The following is an 11,408-nucleotide window of genomic DNA, read 5'->3' as shown; positions in this document are numbered from 1 at the left end:
CTGCTCTGAGCCCAGCTGGCCACCCGGGTCCGCCTCTTAACCCTTCACTTGAAAGTTGATTTTTGTATATTGATTTTACATTCAGAAATTTGCTAATTTTATTTATTAATTCTGATTGTTACTTAAAATTGACCAAAAAGGAAATAAAAATTATTACTATTGTTATTATTATTAATTTTTTTTGTATGTCAGTATATACATTCATGTTGAGGTAGGAGTTTAGGGACCTCAAGATAGTGAGGCAGGATATAAGAGAAAAAACCAGCTGGAGTACAAGACAGAGGGATGAGTCATCATGTCCCTGTTTACAATAAATTTTATTACCATGACAACTCCCACCTCTGAGAGCTTATTGCCTTGGCAACTCCCTCCACAGGCTCTATATTCCAATTAGATGAAAATTTCTTCCAATGGTAACAAATGGAACGAGGTCTTCAATCAGGTCTGTGTGGAGAGGACCGAAGCACAGCTCAGCACATAGGACAATACTCCTTTAGATATTAGGGACCTTGAGCCACTTGCCTCTACTCTACTTTACCTAGTGTTAATTTCAATTTCACTTTCAATAAATCTGTGTTCTGCCTTTTACTTCTGTTTGTCTTCTTTAATTCTTTATTGAGTCTTCAAAAAGCTGGACTCTGACTGGACACCTCACCAGTACCAATGTCATAGGCAAATAAAGACAGATTTGATTATTTCTTAATTATCTTTTTATCTTTTATTTCTTCTTTTATTTTATTTTCTTCTTCTTTCTTCTCATTGCACTGTCAAAGATCCCGAAATAATTATGAATAGTGCTCTCCTTGTATTTTTATTTTTATATTTTATTTTATATTTTGTACTGGGAATTGAACTCAAAGGATTCTTTACCATCGAGTTACATTCCCAGTTATTTGTAATTTTTATTTTGAGACAGGGCCTCACTAACTTGCTGAGGGTCTCACTAAGTTGCCAAGGCTGGCCTCGAACTTTCAATTCTGCCTCAGACTTCTGAGTTGCTGAGATTACGTGGTGTTCCACTGCACCTGGCCCCCTGTCTTGTTTCTAAAGGTAAATGCATTTAGGCTTTCTCTGTTGAATATGGGGTCTGCTACAGTTTTTTTTTTAAATTTTGTTTTGCAGATAGTGATCAGATTATGGGTAGATAATTAACAATTTTTACTCAAAAAGATTTTTTTTCCTATGAGAATATATTGATACCACCTGTGGGTAAGAGGTTGGGTTTGACCTCTCCTCATGTACCTCGAACACTGGGAGTCGATTTGGTAGGAAATTAGGTTTTATTCAATACCAGATTTGAAGGAAGATAGAGGAAACATTTTGTTTTAAATCACAGCTTCAGAAAACTCTGTGAAAGCTTTTATAAAAGAAGAGAATGAAGAGTGGGACCAAAGGCAGGAAGTAGGTAGTTTTAGCCAGGCAGTGTTAGGGAACACGTCAATGGCACCTGGCTGATCAAGGGGTAGTTTCTGTTCTCTGTGTGAGGAAATGTAGAAGTTAAAACATTTGGAGCTTTAATTCTTATATCAGGAAGTTGCCCTTAATTTCAGGAGTCTGTTTCAATATGTACAATGGTTACAAAAAAAAAAAGACAAACAGTAAAAAAAAAAGTATACAGAAAAATAAGCTTTTGTTCTCTCATGCTCATGTTCTTCCTCTGAGATGCAATTATTTCCAGAAATAGCATAGGCATACACGAACATACCTCTATCTCTGTTTCTATTTATTTGTACATCTGTATATTTATGTTTCTAGAGACCCTTATATGTATTAAAATTTTATAAAAATAAATTAAGGGTTGAGTCTTCAAGAAGAAATGGTTTAAAGAGGAGGGAACACAGGGCATTGCTGGATGAGAAGAGGAATCGAATACGAAAGGCATGGGAGAGGGTATGGCCGGCAGGAAGAGGGAAGAGGAGGCAATACAGCAAACCCAAGGTGATTTTAGCCCTGGTATTGTTTCTGAGTTTTTTTCTGTCTCCACTGCATGGTTTGATTATCTCTGGTTACTATTTTATGTTGAGAGAAGAGCCATTGAATATGAAAGGTGCTGAAATGGCTAACATTTTTTTTCTTTTTCACTAGGACACAAATTTTCATGTGATTTTAACCATTAACACAGTTCAGAAATATCTCAAATGTTACATGGATGTCATCAATATTACAAAAAAAGAAGAAAAATTGACAGGCAACAGTGAAGGTCAAATATACATTTAAGGGAGAATGTGGGCTATCTCTAGAGGGACAGACAGCCTGGCAAACATTTTCAATTCAATGAATTTACATACTAAGTTGTTTATCTATTTATCTTATTTACCTATTTATCTTAAAAAAGCATTGTTTTAATCTCCAGGAGATAAAATGTTTGGAGGTTAGCACTCTCATCCTCAAAACAAGTAAAAACTAAAGAAATTGAAAAACAAAATCTATTCTTAGACCTGTTAGAGAATTGAGGTCATGTGACAATCTGACCCCTTAAAAATTGGAGAGGTGAGAAAAGAATTGTAATTTGCCTGGAGCAGAAGCTGTTGGAGCTAGAAGGTTGTGTGTGTATATATTGGTAGGAACAGAAGTGGTAAATGATGACTTGCAGGAGGCAGATGATAGACTCACCTGAAAGATCCAAACTCCTGAGGGCCCAGTCTTAGAAGTGTCCCCACACTTACCTGCATTTTACCTCTAGAAGTCCTACAGATTCTGATGGTGAAGATCAGAAAAAATTACCCAAACCTTCAGACAGGAGGAGGACAAAGTAACCATTCTGAAATACAACCCAGAGCTTTCTGTGCTCTGCCTGTCCTCAGAACACTGCTGTCCTACACCCTAAACAATGTTGGAGGAAGGGAATGACCCAATTCTAGTCTCCTCTTGTCCCTGCTAGGCTTCTGGCCTCCCCTAGAGGGTTAAAAGGTTTGAGAAGCACTTGTGAAGGTCCTAACCTCAGGAAATAGGCACAATTAAAGATTGAGACCAAATTATAGCAACACAGAATGTTTTTTCTCCTCTCAGCCTTACTATCACATCAATAAATTCTCTATATAATAATAAAGGATTACTGCAGAAAGAAATGCAAAACTCAGACTCTATTTAGGAGATTTTCTAGAGAAATGCAAGGACAACAGGGGAGACAAATGAGTAGAGGAAATTGAATGAAGCCTCAGATAACTACAGCCACAGCAAACAGTAAACAGTGTAGCTCCTAGCCGGATAAACATAAAACCTCACATTAAACCACACTTTAAAACTTCACACCAAAATCTGTTTGCCTCAGTTCCTATTACCCAATATGTCGTGTCTGGCTTTCAACAAAAAATAAGGCAGGCTGAAAGACACTATAAAGTCTTCAGAGACAAAACAAGCAACAGAATCATAGTCAGATGTCGTGGGGGTGTTGAAATCATCAGACTGGGAATTTAAAACAACTGTGATAAATATGCTAGGAGATTTTATGGAAATAGTGGACAATAGGCAAAACAGATGGGTAGTGAAAGCAGAGAGATGAAAACTCTAAGAAGGAATCAAAAGAAAAGTCTAAAGAATGCACTGTAACAGAAATAAAGAGTACTTTTTCATGGGCTCATCAGTTGACTGCACATAACAGAGGAAAAAATTATTGGTCTTGGATCTGTGTTAAATGGAATTGTCCAAACTGAAATATAAAGAGAAAATGGAATGGAAAAAATGGAACAGAATAGAGATGAATTGTGATATAGTTATAAAAGATGTAACATATGCATAATGAAAATACTGAAAGAGAAGAAAGAAAGGAACAGAAGAAAATAATTGAAATAATATTGGAAGAGAATTCTCCAGAATTAATGTCAGACATTAAACCACAAACCCAAGAATCTCAGCGTATGTTAAGTAGGATAAATATTATTAAGTCTACACCAGACATCTCCTATTCAAACAGCAAAAAACTAGACAAAAAGAAAAACTTCAAAGAAACCAGGAGGGGAAAGAAACACTGATCTTACCTATAAGATCTTATTTATCAGGGAATGTGGATGAGAATTACAAAGATTTATATTTAGAAACCATACAAGCAAGAAAAAGTGTAGTGACATATTTAAAGCATTGGAAAAATATAAGTGAAACCATCAACCTAGCATTTTGTATCAGTGAGATTATCCCTCAAAAGTAAAGAACTACAGGCAAAAATTGAGAAAATTTGTTACCAGAAGACCTGTCTAAAAGAAATGCTTAAGGAATTCTTCAGAAAGAAGAAATTTGTATAGGTCAGAACAGTGACTAATGATTCCTATTTCTCCATCTTCACACATGCATTTTTAAATTTTTGGTCCTTTTAGTAATAGCTATTCTAATTAGGGTGAGGTGATATTTCATTGTAGTTTTGATTTGCATTTCTCTGATGAATTAAATAAAAATGTTGAAGAAATACATGCACTCTCATGTTCTCATGCTTTTTGCAATACTAGTCACAATAGCTAAAATATAGAATCAATCTCATTGTCCCATCAACAAATAACCAGATAAAGAAAATATGGTATAAAATACAACTGAACAGTATTTGGCTATAAAAAGGAGAAAATATAGTTATTTGTAGCAACATTGATGAACTTTGTTCAGGAAAATAAACCAGGCATAGAAGGACAAACACGGCCTAATATCACTCATTTATGGAATTTAATAGAGCTAATCTCATAGAGGTACAGAGAAGAATTGTGGTTAGAAGAGGCCTGGAAATTGGGAGAATGGAGAGAGACAGGTCAATCAGTACAAAGTTACAGTTAAATAGAGGAATAAATTTTGGGGTTCTATTGCACAGTAGTGTGACTGACTATAGTTAACAATATTAAATTGTGTGTTTCAAAATAGCCATGAGGGGGTTTTGAATGTTTTACTTACAAAGAAATAATAAATGTTTAAGGTGATAGATATACTAAAAGCCCTAATTTGATCATTACACAATGTATTTCATATGTTCAGAAATATCACACTATATTCCATAAATATGCTCAATTATCATGCATCAACTAAAAACAAAATAAAACTTAAAAGAATGTATGGCTAACATATTTAATGGTGAGAAACTACATGCTTTCCTTCCAAGACTGAAATAAAGCAAGGATGACTTTTCTTCTCACTTCATTCAACATTTTACTAGAAATCTTAGATAATGCAATAATAAAAGAAAAGAGAAGGATACAGGTTGGGAAGGAAAGAATAAAACTTTGTCTGCAATTGACATGACTTTCTATGTAGAAAATGGCAAATAATGGACATAAGGAACCCATGGAACTCATAAATGATTGTAAAAAAATTTCAGGATATAATATTAACATAAAATATATAAAAGTTAATTTTCGTATATGCCCATAATAAATAAGTAGAATTTGAAATTGAAATCACAATACCATTTCCATTAGCAACCAAACAACAGAAATTCTTAGGAATAAATTAAAAAAAGATGTACAAAGTTTATTTGAGGAAAACTACAAAACTATGATGAAGTATATAAACAATGTAAATAAATGGAGAAGTATTCCATGCTCATGGTTAGGTTCATATGTATTATGAAGATGTTAGTCCTTAAAATCTACCAAATTATGCCAAATTCATGTACAATACATATAATTGATCCCACTTTTATGAAAGTATATATAATTAAAATGCACTAATAAAATAATAATAAAACAATAATAATAATAAAATATAATATCTGTAGAGTAGAGCAAGTAGATAGGGGGGAGGCATGAAAAGAGGGGAAAAGAAGGTAATTGGAAATTAGATTCATCAAATTATGTTATGTACATGTACAAATATGGCATAGTGAATCCTATATTATGTGTAATTATAATGCAGCACTAAAAAAACTCCAAAAATAAAAACCTCAAAAAAAAAAAAAGATGTGAGTTCTTCCTAATTTGATCTCTAGATTCTATGCAATCCCAATAAAAATTCTTGTAAGCAACAGAGATCACTCTGTTAGTTTGCTATTGTGGATATCAGCAAACCGACTATAAAGATTTCATGGAAAGATGAAAGACTCAAAAGAGTCAACATAATACTGAAGAGGAATAAATTCAGAAGAGTGAAAATTCCCAATATCAAGACTCACTATGAAGCTATGGTATTCAGGACCGTGTGGCATTGGTGAAAGTATAGACAAATCATTCTAGAAAATAAATTTGAGATTAGTGTCTGTCTGATTTTCTCAACATTGGTTGAGAGAGTAACTGGAATACACTATGCTCAATAACTACTTAGGGGCAGAAAGAATGAAGACTCCAGTAGGTTGAAAGATTAGTTTTCTGAAGGCCATGTCTGATTTTCAGGACTTATTATTTTAAACATTTTTGAGGAGAAAAGATAGCATTTCAGAAGAAAAGTGAACAGTACATTTTCTCCATAGTGGTCACTCTCTCTTCTTTTTGGTTCATCCTACATCTGCCCCTCAGCCTCCTCCATCTCTGGATGAGGAGAATCTTGTCCTAATGTGACTCAGGTCTAAGTGGGAAGTGTAGAACATACAGCCAAAAATTAATCTTGTTAGGGAAACATTTTGTAGGAAGTGGAGATTCTACTGAAATGTTTCATCAACTGTCATTCCCATAATCTTTATCTGGCAGTCAATTATGGTCTCCAGAAAACAGACGTCTTCATGCAGCCAAACTTGGAGTTGGACTTCAAACTTTTTATTTAGCATGACTGAACTAATTTTTGGTAGAAGAACTACACTTTATACTCCAAACAGCTAAAAAGCAATTTTAGTCAGTATTTTCATTGCTGTGACCAAAAGAATGGACAAGAACAATTTATAGGAAGAAAAATTTATTTTGTCTCATGATTTCAGAGGTTCTATCCACAGTGAGTCTACTCCATCGCTCTGGGCCCACAGTGAGGTAGAAGATCACGGCAGAAGGACATGGTGGAGAGAAGCACTCAGAACATGGCAACCAGAAAGCAGAGAGTGAGAGAGAGAGAGAGAGAGAGAGAGAGAGAGAGAGAGAGAGAGAGATCTTTACTCATCAGGGACAAAAATACATATCCCAAAGACACACCCTCAGTGACTTACTTTCTATGCCATACCCTACCCGCCTACAGTTACCACCCAGTTAATCCATATCAGTGAATTAATCCACCGATTAGTTTATACCTCTCATAATCTAATTATTTCATCTCACAAAATTCTTTTTAAATATTTTTTAGTTGTAGATGGGCACAGTGCCTTTATTTTATTTTTATGTGGTGCTGAGGCTTGAACTCAATGCCTTCCACATGTGAAGTGAGAACTCTACCACTGAGCTACAACCCCCACCCTGAAAATTCTTGCATTGTCTCACACACAAGCTTTTGGGGGATATCTCATATCTAAACCATAACATATGGTTTATTCTTAATTCTCAATTTTTGTTCCTTGTGGTGAAGAGACTGGAAATGCCACTTGATTATTTATGGACAGGAGAGATGCCTGGCCAATGAGTTGGAAAGGGATCCTGCATTCAATCTAAATTTTTCTTCAGGATGATGCAAATTTACTCTCACTTTTAACATGCTTTCTTTTTAAGATGGTGGTTTCTTGTATTTATGAGCTCTTAATAGGGGTTTCAGGCTTTACTTAAGTACTTGTTCAAAGTCTGAATTTTGAGAAATGTATCACAGACATCAAAGTACATACATGGCTTAGAATTTTTGAATTCAGTTTAGCTTCAATGTCAAGAGTTGTCCTTGTGAGTGGTAAGGGACCTGGAGTATTCATGCTTTCACACTAATGAATCATTCACTTTGGAGTACTTCTAAAAGAATGCAAATTCTCAGGCACTCCCATGTAGGCAAAAATTAGTTAGTAGCATCTTGAGGTAAAGAACAGCAGAATATGTGTTTGTGTTTTGTGAGCACTTACTTGAAGGTAGTGTGCATAAAGATTTGGTTACATGATATGAGGGTATATGGGCAGAGCATGATTTGTGCTCAGCTCCTAATTGACAGAGATGTTTTTATGTAACTGCTATGACATTAGCGACAACAGAACAGAACAAACAAAACAATCCATATCATTTCTGAATTGTTCATTTGTATCTTGAGCTTTTCTCTTTTGGGTGTACTTATCTTTATTTTTGGGTTCTTCTGAGTGCAATTTTGTTTTTGCTAATTATAAATCAGTTACTTGCCCTTGGATGGAAAACAGACCTATTTTGCTGTTAATGGTGTCCTGGATTCTTCTGTCTTTGCTCTTCCCAGACCATTCGAGCTGGAACCACTGATTTCATCCTACTTATCCTGGTTCTATCTCATTTCTAACAAGAACTGGCAGTTTGCAACAGAACTCACCTTCCTGGGAGGGGGGTGCTACTCCTTGTCCTCTTGTCAGTTTTGCCTGGGGTGGCTCACATTTTACTCTGGCTATCCATTTGGGTTTGTGGGGTTGTGTTCCTGGCTGTGCTGCTCTCCTCAGTTTGATGTCCAAATCCATCCTCTGCCCTTGTCTTCCTGCTCTGTTCCTTGGAGTCTGACTAATGTTATCTGCGTTATCAAACTCTCTTGCCTTTGCCCTAGCAGGGAAGGAAGTGAATGAGGCAGGTATTATTGCCCTGGACTGTTCCCGTGGGAGTGCTGTGGACTGAATTTATCTATCTGGAGCTTCACCCAAGCTAAGTCATCCTGCCCACTCAGCTCTTTTGTCCACATTAGCTTAAATATGGCAAAAATGCCTCCATTATCAGTCCTTCACCATCCCTTTGATTTTCCAACAACCTACACACAATATTGTAAAATGTTTGGGTTTGTTCTTCTTCACAGATGTTGCACCAGAGGGCTTAGCTGGTGAACCAGAGGGTCAGCTTTCCAAGTCTTTCTCTGGCCATCTCAGGGCTACTTACCTGCTTCAGTGGGCCACAGGAAAGATGCACATAGGTAAGATGAACATATGGTCAGCAGTCGTCTCTTCCCCTGATTGTCCTTGCAAAGGATGGCAGAGCAGAGTGTTCCGTCCTGAATTCTGGAGGTGTAGTGTCTACCGGCTCTCTTACTGACGTTACCTGTGGTGCAGGAGAGTGGGTTACGAAGACAGCCCTCAAGCAGAACAAGATGTCTCTGAATTGTTCTTGATTTGAGAATTTTTTTTGTTTACTTATCCAAAAAATTATACTCAAATATCCTGGGCTCCCATATCAGGGCAGTTCATTAATTAGTACAGAAAAATAAATGGATTAAGGAGAATCTATGTTGTTAAACTTTCTAGTTACTTCTCTGAGACTTTAAAAAATAAGTATTTTGTATCAACAAGATTTGAGTTACTGTTATGGCACTTTAGGAACAGATTTATACCATGTGACAATGTTTGTATGTGAGCCAACTATTTTTATGTTGGCCCATGGGAGGAAATATGACTTTGAGCAATTAATTCCCGTGAATGGACTGCTTTTTGGTCAAAAGTAGATGTTTCCTCTCTGACTGGGCACCTATTTTTCCCTGCCCCAAGAGGACAAGGAATGGGGTTAATATTTTTTGTGTGTGTGTGCTGAAAGTTCTTTCCTCACTCTTCTTCAAGGGGATGTCATGCTGCTTCCTGAATGAGCTGGGAAAGCAAACTGAGAGTATGTTGTGCTTTCTTCTCTATTTGGGGGAAGACCTAAAGATTCCTAACTCTGTTTGTGGCTGGGTTTATAAAATTTATGTGTGGAGGAAAAAGAAAGAACTAGAGAACTAGAGAAGGAATTAAAGAATTCTATTTTGGCTGTAGATCTAAGCTTTACATTAAAATAGATTTTATCACATTAAAACCTTATCTTTTGATCTCTTTCTGTTTGGCTCCTGTGTCTTATTTTTACATTAATTCTATCCTCAGAGTGCTAATTAAGACCAGTGAATTGTTCTTATAACTTTCCCCCTTCTAACAATATTCTATCTATATGAAATAACCTCATGTTCATTGTTTAAAATTGGGGACCAAATTTTAGTTGGTCCTAACAATTTATCCACTGATATCACCTGCCTCTCCCCAAACAAGTGAGAATTTTCTGGTCTTTGTTTCCCCTGATTTCTCTGCCTGGAATGACCTGCACTCTTTTTCACAGATCAGATCTGAATTATCACTCAGAATCTATAGCAATAAGTTCACAGTGTAACATAACTTGACCATGCATTGCCATAGTAACCACATTATAATGGGACATAGTTTCTGAGTAAAAATGTAGAATCAAGTAAATATACAGTCAATTAAAAGCAGAAAGATACATCATATATAAAAAACAAATAATTATCTTACAACTAAAATTTGGTCCCCAATTTTAAACAATGAACATGAGGTTATTTCATATATTGATTAATAGGAATCTCAGTGAACATTATTTATAATACATAGCCCATGAAAAACAGACCTTTGTCATAACATTGGCCATTTAAAATCTAGATTTAAACTATATTCATGTTAACTGAACACTAATTAATAACAATATCATTAGATTTAATAAACTTTAAAAAATTTGGGGGATTAAATTTGATGACCAATTATTTTACAAAACTGCCCAGAAAATGTTCAGTTGATACACATATTCAATATATAACTGTGTAGCAAGTGAATCCTGTTTGCTTATGTCACCATTACCAAACTTTAAAGTTTGTTTTATTGTCTTTTTAAATAGTTATTTATATGGAATAATAATGCATTTATTTAAAAAATTGTAATTTTATGATGGTAAAATGTTAATAGGATTCAGTGGGATATTTCCATATCTGAATAATGTTTAGTGATCAAAACAAAATTCCATTCTTCATCCTCCACATCTTTCTCAATCTCTAGTATTCACTAGTCTACTTTCAAGTCAACATCTTCTAGCTTCCACATATGAGAGAGAACATGTGGTACTTGTCCTTCTGTATCTGACTTCACTTAATATCCTACAATCCATGATAGGATTACATTCTTCTTTATGTCCAAATAATAGTTCATTGTGTATATATACCACATTTTCTTTATCCATTCATCTGTTTATGGGCACCCAGGCCAATCTGATATTTAAACTATTGTGGTTATGCTATAACAAACACAGATATGCAAGTATTCTTTTGTATGCTGAATTCACTTCACTTAGGTCTATATCCATGAGTGGGATTGCTAGATTATGCTAGTTCTAATTTTAGATTTCTGAGAAGCCTCCAAACTATTGTGGTGGAAATAGTCTGATACTCAAGCTGGGTTCACGTAAAGCTACATATTTGAAGTTCCTGCATTCCTAAATATGACAAAAATGCCTCCATTATCAGTCTTTCATTTTGTGTATGTTTTGCTTAAGAATGCAGGAATGTGCTGGGTGTGGTAGTGCACACCTGTAATCTCAGTGGCTCAGGAGGCTGAGACAGGAGGATTGCCAATTCAAAGCCAGCCTCAGCAATTTAGCAAGGCTCTAAGCAACTCAGCAAGACCCTGTGTCTAAATTAAAAAA

This window comes from Marmota marmota, unplaced genomic scaffold (assembly GCF_001458135.2).
Source record: "Marmota marmota marmota unplaced genomic scaffold, marMar, whole genome shotgun sequence".
Taxonomy (NCBI): Eukaryota; Metazoa; Chordata; class Mammalia; order Rodentia; family Sciuridae; genus Marmota; species Marmota marmota.
Note: the sequence above shows the minus strand (reverse complement) of the source record.